Genomic DNA, 10,199 nt, shown 5'->3' on the forward strand with positions numbered 1-10,199 from the left:
TTTTTTGTTTTTTAAAATATGCAGTCTGACATGCCAATTTTTCTTGCATTTCTTTTGTTGTGTGACAAAACATTACATATTTACATAAAATTTACCATTTTTGCAACTTTTAGGTTTCAGTTCAGTGGCATTAATTACATTGGTAGTTATTAAAACATCTATTTCGAAACTTGTTCATTATCCACAGAGAAATTCTATAATCTAGCTTAGTTACCTTTCTATTGCTGTGAAGAGATACTGGGATCAAAACAGTTTCTAAAGAAACCATTTAATTGGGGGCTTGTGTGCATTTTCAGAAGGCAAGTCCATGACCCTTGATGTAAGTCCATGAGATTACATATGGAATTACCACATGGAAGCAGGAACCCACAGAGGTCAGAAGAGGCATCAGGGCCCAAGGAATTGCAGTTACAGATGATTGTAAGCTCGCATGCAGGTGCTGGGAATTGGGTCCTCTGAGAAAGCAGCGAGTGATTTTAACTGCTGAGACATCTCTTCAACTCCCCAGACTAGGTCTTAAGTATCCTCTTAAAAAAAAAAAAGTGCAGACTGAGAGGAAGAGAAAAGGGAAGCCATATCAGAGAATGAGGAGTAGCTACAGAGTAGACAGTGACAAAGGAAATGGGGGAGAGACGGTGATTTCTTACTCATGGGTTTCTTACCTAAAATTAACTATTTAATATATTTAATGCTTTATAAACACTCAAAGGACTTATCAAAATACATAGCTGTTAAAAATGCTCTCTCCCCCTGTCTTTCACAGAATGAAACAAAAAACAAAATGTATTAAGCCTGTGATACAAGCCAGTAAGCAGCAAAATACTGTGTTAACTTTGGAAGCCTTCCATATGTCATCATAACACGAAAGAATGTGCATTAATGGCTCCCCTATCATAGCCTGCGTTGGCTGAGCACCGGATGGCACAGTACCTTGCTGGTTTAATTGTGCATTTCCTTGCTTCCTTTGGTTTCTGTCCATCAAAACAGAAACATTTTTTTTTATGCTGGTGCATACAAATATAAAAATACATATGCTGGAAATATTTTGTTTTAATTTTAATAACTAGGCACATTTCCTGCCATTGAGTCACATTCATAGTGAAATAATTTTAAAAATTTGAACAAAGCCTACATACGTGCTTTTACAATTATTAACAGGAACACCCAGAGTTCTGGATTATAATTTATCTTCTAAATTAGATACAGATAAAAAGGTTTCAATATGGATATTCAAACTGTGTACAAGTGTCATTTATTGAAATGAAATAAAAATTTAGAGAACTAGCTTTGAAGAAATTAGTAAAGTTGCATTGAGAAGAACTAAGTGTATCGTTTGCTCATCAAACAGCAGCCGAGGCCTGCAGTGTACATTTGATAGCTCAGCAGAACAGCCTACACTTACAACAGAGCATTTTTCCTTTTATAAAATATCTAAGTAATTATACTTTAATCATCTAAAATTAAGGTGTTAGGCTTATGGAATCAGAATCTTTTGAAAGATGTCTAAATTTTCGATTATATACAGAGTTTTTTTTATTATGAAAACCTGAAAAAAAATGATACAGTTGCTCACCCTTTAAGCGAGTGATTATTGGATCACTGGAGAATGAGGACACAGAAAGCAAACATCTGTTCTGATAAATCCTGATAGACAAAGACCAGCTTTCCTCATGGGTACCTTTGTTTTCATGTTCAACACAAGGAAAATATTTAAAAACTTGAGGACAATGATAATATTGTTAACTTGGAGTGGCAAACATTTCTACATATATGGAACTGTTAGTTTTGGGTCTTGTACGTCAAGATAGTAAAACATAGCAAGATAACTTTATTGTTAAAAGTAAATCAAACTTAACTGTCCTGCTTTATGATTCGAAAGTTCTCCTTCCTTCTCTCCCTCTCTCTTCTTCTTCCCTCTCTCCCTCTATCCTTCCCTCCCTCCCTTTTTCCTTTTTTGTGGTTTTCTTTTTTGTTCTTTCCTTTCTCCCTTCCTTCTTTTCTTCCTTCTTTTTCTTTTCCATGAAGACAGGGTCTTACTCCGTACCGTGTAGCCCAAAGCTGACCTCTAGCTCCTGCAACCCTCCTCTTGCTTCAGTCTCCCAAGTGATGGGCTTATAGGCCTGAGCCACTAGAGGCCCATAATCTGAGGGGCCCTCTGTAGAAATATGAATTATCATTGTTTATGATTATAAAAAATTCTGGTTATTGCCAAACTGCCTGGGAGTTGTGTGTGTGTGGGGGGCACATTGTAGTGGTTTGAATTTGTTTGGCCCAGGGGTAGTGGCACTATTAGGAGGTGTGGCATAATTGGAAGAGGTGTGGCCTTGTTGGAGGAAGTGCATCACTGTGTAGGTGGGCTTCAAGGTCTCTAAATTTAGGCTCTGCCTAGTGTGGAAATAGTCTCTTGCTGGCTGCCTTCAGATCAAGATGAAGAGCTCTTAGCTCCTCCAGCGCCATACCTGCCTGGATGCTGCCGTATTTTCCACCGTGATGATAGTGGACTTTACCTCTGAACCTGTAAGCCAGCCTCGATTAAATGTTGTCCTTTATAAGAGTTGCTTTGGTCATGGTGTCTGTTCACTGCAGTGAAACCCTAAGTAAGACACCAATGAAGTCTCAACTCTTCACAAAGAAGTATAGGTAGCTAAGGAAAGTGGGGAGCAAGAGAGGTGGGCCTTCCCCTGGGAAAAGAATACCAATTGGTTTGTGCAGTGCCAAATGGTTAGCCCTGAAAACATACATACAAGTTATCTGGACTGAGCCAGTTGGATTTAGGAATGTATATGTAGATACATATATACATGAAATAATAGTTACTCAAGAATTACAATGAATTTGGTGGAGAGCAGGGAGGAGTATATGGATGGAGCTTAGAGGGAGGAAATGGAAGGGAGGAATGGTGTAATTACATTAGGATCTCAAGATAAAAAAGAATTCTGATTATTTGGTTATTATTAGGTAAAAGCTAATGTTATTTGTCCCAATTCTACTTTGGATTTCATATATTTGCAGTGACTTCGGTGAAATTATTAAGATTCTCTTTTTTTTTAAATTAAAAACAAGTGGAATGCTTCCCAAATTTGCATGTCACCCACGCACAGGGGCCATGCTAATCTTCTCTGTATCTTTCCCATTTTATTATAAGTGTTGCCGAAGCTAGCCCCGGATCTTCTCTTAGTGGTCTGGTTTAATTGCTCTTTTGCTAGCTATTTTTTTCAACATTAAAAAATTACAAATGAAAAGTTCTGGTATCTGGACATGGTGGAATACACCTTTAATTCCAAGTACTGGGGAAGCAGAGGCAGACAAATATCTTTGACTTTGAGGCCAGCCTAGTCTACATAGTGAGTTCCAGACTAGTCAGGGCTACATAATGAGGCCCTACCTAAAAAAATTCCAGTAAGCATGAGTTATCTTCAGCCCATCCATCCAACATAAAACCTTTATAATGTAAGCATTGTTATCTCTATGTTACCAACAAGAAAACAGAGAGAACTGAAACCTTCCCAAGGAGCTGTTTGTAAGCTCAGTAGTGGGATTAAATCAGGTCTGGCTGGCTCTAAATCAGAGCTCTTTCTAGTATACCTCTGTCTAGACAATAAACTCACAATAAATACAGTTTCTAAAAATCCAGAGGAAAGGATTTTGAGTGTTTTTTACTATAGGAAATGATTGTTTGAGGGGACAGCTTTGTTCCCTTAGATTTACAAAGTACACAGTGTAGACAAGTATTACATCATCACATCACTCTCCACAGAGGTTTATAGTTTATGTGATTTTTCTGTGTATCAGTCAACAACTAAATAAGATTAAAAAATAATAAAGTTGAAGTTCTCAGGCTGTGTGGTAGTTTTTAGATGTAGCCTTTTTAAGTGGAAGTAGAAAGAACACGGGCAGCTTCCTGTCATGACTTGTGGCTCAGGGCACTGCTCTGGCTTTCTGGGAAATTGTTACAGTATGGGTGTGTGTGTGTGTGTGTGTGTGTATACCCAGGCTGTGAGTTCATTAGCAACTCAAGAACAATGTTTTTGCTGTGTTGATTTTTTTTAAAAAAAGATTTTTAATTTACATATATGAGTACACTGTCACTCTCTTCAGACACACCAGAAGAGGGCCTCTGATCCCATTACAGATGGTTGTGAGTGCTGGGAATTGAACTCAGGACCTCTGGAAGAGCAGTCGACACTCTTAACTACTGAGCCATCTCTCCAGCCCAAGTGTTTTTTGCTTTTATGTTCATATTTATTTGTGACTATTTGAAAATGATTTTAGACTAGTATTACTTGAGACTAGAAAACCTGTACTAAACCTTTCCACATGAGACACCTCAAAGGAGCAGAAGGAGCAAATGACTCTCCTGAGCTGTAAAAACAGAGTCACTGTTTCAGATCACACTTATTCTTGGTATTATTTTCATGTGCGGTGCCTGTAAAGCAGCTATGTAAAGTTCTGTTCCATGGTGTTAGTTAATAGCAATTAAAAATTATCCAGATAGGAAGAAATTTAGTTTTATTTTCACATAAAAGCCATTTGGGACCTAATGCCATGTGGCAGACAGATAACAAGTGTTAACAAGTGGAGGGAGTTGTTTTAGACAATGTGTAATTATTACTTGATACCTCTAAAGGCATAAAGATTGTCTATCCCAAGCCTACCAGTGATGTTTACAGGGAAGGAGGGGATGGTGAGTTTCTCTGAAGAAGCATGAAGCTTCTGAGGACAGCAGAATTCTTCTCGATAAAGAAAGACATTGAAATGACCTAGTTTCTGGAATCTCATTTCCTCACTGGACATATAGGCATTCACCTTATAGTAAGGCATCATAGGCGACTTTTGTCTCTCTCTTTTTTTTTCCCTCATTGTCAGCTTCTCTGGGACCTTCAGTTATTTCCTTTCTCTGCTTAAATCTAATTCTTTCCCTTATGATAATTATGAGATAATGATAAAAAGAGAAGGTTCATGGGCTCTGAGGGTGGGTGTGTGAGTTACATGGCTGTAACTTCTGACTAGGAGCTTCTAGACACTGACTGAAGTAAAGTCTAGAAAGCCCAGGATATTCTTGTGTCTTTAATAGTCATCTAGCCCACACCTGACCAAAATACTTGTTCCATTTCCTGAAGCCAGGATGGCAATTAGGCCCATAAAAGTGAAGTTCATTAATGAAAACTAATTGAAAATTAATTCACCATGACTCCAGGGAAGAGCTTGCATTTAAAATGTTGTGTTGTTAGCAAGTGAGTATCTAATCATCAGAGCATGGCAAAATACTTCAGAATGACACATAGGTTAATGAGGTGGCTAAGCGTCAGAAAAACAAAGGCTTGTAACATTAAAATAGCCACCTCGCTTAAAATGCCACCCTGCCCCTCCCTCCTGCCTCCCCTTCCTGGTCATTTCAGCTTTTTACTTTGTTCTCACCTGACAGAGCAGATGTCACGCCATTACCCCCTTGCCCAGGGATCATCCCCACTGAAGAGATTCTATGATAATTCTCTAAATTAAGTATGAGTTCTGAAAATGCCAATCTATTCATTTTCCAAACCCATAGGAATCTTATTTTATGTCTTTTAAGTGTGTTCTTATAGAAAATTCAAAGTTACCCAAGACAGGATAGTGTGACAAAATCCTCTCTCCTGATTTCAACAGTCATCTACCGGAGACTCATTTTAAGATCAATTTTAGTAAATATTCAAAGACAAATATTCAGATTTCTGAGATGATCGTTTTTGTAAGTTAGATATTGCATCACAAACGTATTGACTTTTCTTCTTTTTGTCTTTACTCACTTGAAAATACTTACTGATACGGCGTTGTTCTTGGTTCCCATCGTAACTTAAAAGGGAAACTTACACAATGTCCGGAGCCCTTGATGTCCTGCAGATGAAGGAGGAGGATGTCCTCAAATTCCTTGCTGCAGGAACCCACTTAGGTGGCACTAATCTTGACTTTCAGATGGAGCAGTACATCTACAAACGGAAAAGTGATGGTATCTACATCATAAATCTGAAGAGGACCTGGGAGAAGCTGTTGCTTGCAGCTCGGGCCATTGTTGCCATTGAGAACCCTGCTGACATCAGTGTCATCTCCTCCAGGAACACTGGCCAGCGAGCTGTGCTCAAGTTTGCTGCTGCCACAGGAGCCACTCCAATTGCTGGCCGCTTCACACCTGGGACCTTCACTAATCAGATCCAAGCAGCCTTCAGGGAGCCACGGCTTCTAGTGGTGACTGATCCCAGGGCTGACCACCAGCCCCTCACAGAGGCCTCTTACGTCAACCTGCCCACCATTGCTCTGTGTAACACAGACTCTCCCCTGCGCTATGTGGACATCGCCATCCCATGCAACAACAAGGGAGCTCATTCAGTGGGTCTGATGTGGTGGATGCTGGCCCGGGAAGTACTCCGCATGCGAGGTACTATCTCCCGTGAGCACCCATGGGAGGTTATGCCTGATCTTTACTTCTATAGAGACCCAGAGGAGATTGAGAAGGAGGAACAGGCTGCTGCTGAGAAGGCTGTGACCAAGGAGGAATTCCAGGGTGAATGGACCGCACCAGCTCCTGAGTTCACTGCTGCTCAGCCTGAGGTGGCTGACTGGTCTGAGGGTGTGCAGGTACCCTCTGTGCCCATCCAGCAGTTCCCCACGGAGGACTGGAGTGCGCAGACAGCCACTGAGGACTGGTCAGCAGCTCCCACAGCACAGGCCACCGAGTGGGTTGGAGCCACCACTGAGTGGTCCTGAGCTGCTCTGCAGACACCTGAGCAAAGGGAAAAAAAAGGTGGAAGGAAAATAAAGTTCCCAAAAGCTGCAAAAAAAAAAAAAAAAAAAAAGAAAGAAAATACTTACTGAGCTTGAGACATGACTCAGTTGGTAGGACATTTGCATAGTATGTGCAAGGCCTTGGGTTCGAGCCCTCCCACCAGGAAACAAAAAATGTTGAAAGTGTGCAGGTGTGTGATAGGACACTTATATGCCATTTCTTCTAAGAGTTTAAAGCACTCTCTGAAACCTCTTTTATCTGCAAGTTTTTTTAATTTTTTGTTTGTGTGTATGGATTTAATTTTTTTCCTCATTAAAATTTTGTTTTTAGTCTCTTTGAGTGTGCCTGTTCTCCATGAAAACCACCTTTCTTATTTTGCTCTTGATATTGTTCATAGTTAGGTTGGCATAAAAATATTGGCAAACTGGTGTGTGACAGAATCTAAGGATGACGTTCCTCTCTATGTGTGCTTATTTTCATTATCATTATCTCGAGAAAGTGTTGAATAAGATTCATCATACACTAAATTCTGTTATGGATGAAAGAAAATGCCATGGGTTGGCCAGTTGGTAATAGGGAAGACACTGGTGTGATGAGCAAATTCTCTTCAGATCAGAAAAGAAAGATGCCTTAGTGAGAGTTTCTATTACTGTGATAAAATACCATGACCCAAAGCAATGTGGAAAGCAAAGGCTTTGTTTCAGTCACAGTCTGACCACACTTCAGGAAGAACAGTCCAGGCAGGAACTGAAGGCAGGAGCTGAAGCAGAGGCCATGCAGAAGTGCTGCTTACTGGCTTGCTCCTCATAGCTTGCTCAGCCTGCTTTCTTCCTCTCTCCCCCAACCCCCTTATACAGGGTATCTCTGTGTAGCCCTGGCTGTCCTGGAATTTGCTCTGTAGGCCAGGTTGGCCTTGAACTAACAGAAATCTGTCTGCCTCTGCTTCCTGCATGCTGGGATTAAAGGTATGCACCACCACTGTAATTTTGCCTTTTGTTTTAATTTTATTTAATTTTGCCTAGCTTTGATTTTGTTTTTGTTTTTGGAGACAGGGTTTCTCTGTGTAGCTTTGACTGTCCTGACACTTGCTCTGTAGACCAGGCTGGTCACAGCTTGGTTTCTTATTACAGTTACATCCAGGACCACCTGCCTGGGGATGGTACCACCTACAGTGGGCTGGTTCTCCTCCATCTATTATGAATCAAGAAAATACCCCATTACCTTGCCCACAGGCCAACCTTTTAGAAGATTTCTTTTGTTTTTGTTTTTTGTTTTGTTTTTTTTGTTGTTTTTTTGTTTTTTTTGAGACAGGGTTTTTCTATGTAGTCTTGACTGTCCTGGAACTCACTCTGTAGACCAGGCTGGCCTTGAACTCAGAAATCTGCCTGCCTCTGCCTCCCAAGTGCTAGGATTATAAAGGCATGCGCCACCATTGCCTGGCTAGAAGATTTTCTTAACTGAGGTTCCTTCTTCCCAAATGACTCTGTAGCTTGTGTCATGTTGACGTAAAACTAGCCAGCGTGGAGAGCAGTGGGCTGCTTTGTTGTTTCTGAAAATGAAAGTGTAAGGCAAGAATTTTAGCTATGAATTATTTTTTTTCTATTTGGTTGTTACCTAACTCAAGCTGTGTCTCCTCCAGCATCAGATCCCAGCACATTTAATTTCTCAAGAATTCCAATAAGTATTCTAGCTTCAGTCTTAATCCAAAAAGAAGGTAACCACATTATCTTTGGCAGGTCTTTTAGAAAAAAAAATACTTTAAAAAGCTGTCCTGGAGAAAATTTCTTTTTTGTAAATTCTTTTAAGGTTTTCTGTTAGCTTATTTTGCAGCTTTGCAGTGCTAGAGTTGGAACCCACAATGTAATGCCCTTAGACATAGCCTCGTGGTAGAGCAAAGATGTTTTTGTTTTGAAATAGGATCTAAATGCGTAGCCTTGGCTTGTATATAGACCAGGCTGGCCTCAAACTCACAGAGACCCATATGCCTCCCAAGTGCTGGAATCAAAGGCGTGTGCCACCATATCCTGCAGGCAAGGGTGGCTATAAGCCTCACCTTGCTTAGCATACTTACATGTGTGCGATTTTGACTCCCTGCTTCTTGAAAGTTATTTTAGAATAATTTTACTTTTGTATTTTTAAAGGTTTTTATTATTATTTTTTAAGGCATTAATCCCATATGACATCATTGTGAGCTTTTCATCTAAACTTCCAGGCAAACATGTCAGTAACTGTAATTCAGATCTGCTATAATGTTTTGAAACAAGACCTTTAAAAACAAAGCACACGAGTGAAATCAGTAAGTGTGGCAGAGTAAAAAGTTAGATAACCGACACTACACTGTTCAGGAGGAAGAGACAGACGCTGGGCTCTAATTTTGATCCTGTCTATCTGTCCTTCTTTTTAATTTTTTTTATTTTAATTTTTTTGTGCATTGGTGTTTTGTTTTCAAGTATGCCTGTGTGGAGGTATCAGATCTCAGAACTGGAATTACAGAGCTGTCATTGGGAATTGAACCTGGGTCCTCTGGAAGAGCAGCCAGTGCTCTTAATTGTGAGCCATGTCTCCAGCTCTGATTTTTCTTTTTAGAATTTAGAATTGCTAAGAAAAATTCTTTGTACTGCAATTTTTATTTTTGGTTGTGAGCCTAGCCTTTAACGGCTGAGCCATCTCTCCAGCCCTGTACTTCAATTTTTAGAAGATAATATAATACTAATACTCACAACCTTACCAGACTTAGCTTCACTAAGAAACTAGAGTACTGAAAAAGATGTGGATTATTTCAATGGTGAGTCTGTCTGTTAAATATAACTGTAGTACTTGGTCAGATATCTCTCTCCATTGACTGCGTCTCTTTTACATTTACAGCTCACCGGGATATTATGTTGTCTATTTCATGAGACCTTTTTGCCCTGCTCTTGAATGTACAAGAGTGCCATTCTTAATGCAAAGCACAGCGGAATCTTAGCAAGCATCTGTGACTGGAAGGGACGGAGATGGTTGAACCTCATATCTATTTCGGGAAGAGTCCAAGGCTGACTGCTAACAGCAGCCCAGAAAGGTCTGCTCTGCTTTATAGGTAGGCAGGGATAAACAATGTGTGCGCCATCTGAGAGCTTTGCCAAATGAAACACGGGCATATGTTTTTTGAGTTTCCTCGTGAATCTTCGTAAACCCGGTACTCATTGTCTATACATTAAAGTCCTCGGCGGTTGCCAATACAGGGAGTTTTAAAACAGGAGCCATGTATTTGAATGGTAGTATCAAAGAAAACACGGCCATATCCCTTTATTACCAACAACTAGCCGATTAAATGCCTCTACTTTTTTTGGATTACTGACACAAAATTTCCCATGGAGATTTGGTCCTGGAAATAGTTACTGGTGAGAAAATGCGAGAGAGAGAGAGAGAGAGAGAGAGAGAGAGAGAGAGAGAGAGAGAG

The 10,199-nt window shown here is 40.1% G+C and overlaps 1 non-coding gene and 1 pseudogene across 1 annotated transcript; one reads left to right on the forward strand and one right to left on the reverse strand.

Annotated features, from left to right (window-relative positions):
* Positions 1-3,056: 3,056 nt before the first annotated feature.
* Positions 3,057-3,161, reverse strand: LOC114617480. Its single transcript, XR_003710798.1, has one exon. It is a non-coding gene; the product is annotated as a U6 spliceosomal RNA (small nuclear RNA).
* A 2,673-nt stretch (positions 3,162-5,834) lies between these two features.
* Positions 5,835-6,772, forward strand: LOC114617381 (annotated as a pseudogene).
* The last annotated feature ends 3,427 nt before the right edge of the window (positions 6,773-10,199 follow it).

The sequence above is a fragment of the Grammomys surdaster genome, unplaced genomic scaffold (genome assembly GCF_004785775.1).
Source record: "Grammomys surdaster isolate TR1022 unplaced genomic scaffold, NIH_TR_1.0 136, whole genome shotgun sequence".
In the NCBI taxonomy this organism is placed as follows: domain Eukaryota; kingdom Metazoa; phylum Chordata; class Mammalia; order Rodentia; family Muridae; genus Grammomys; species Grammomys surdaster.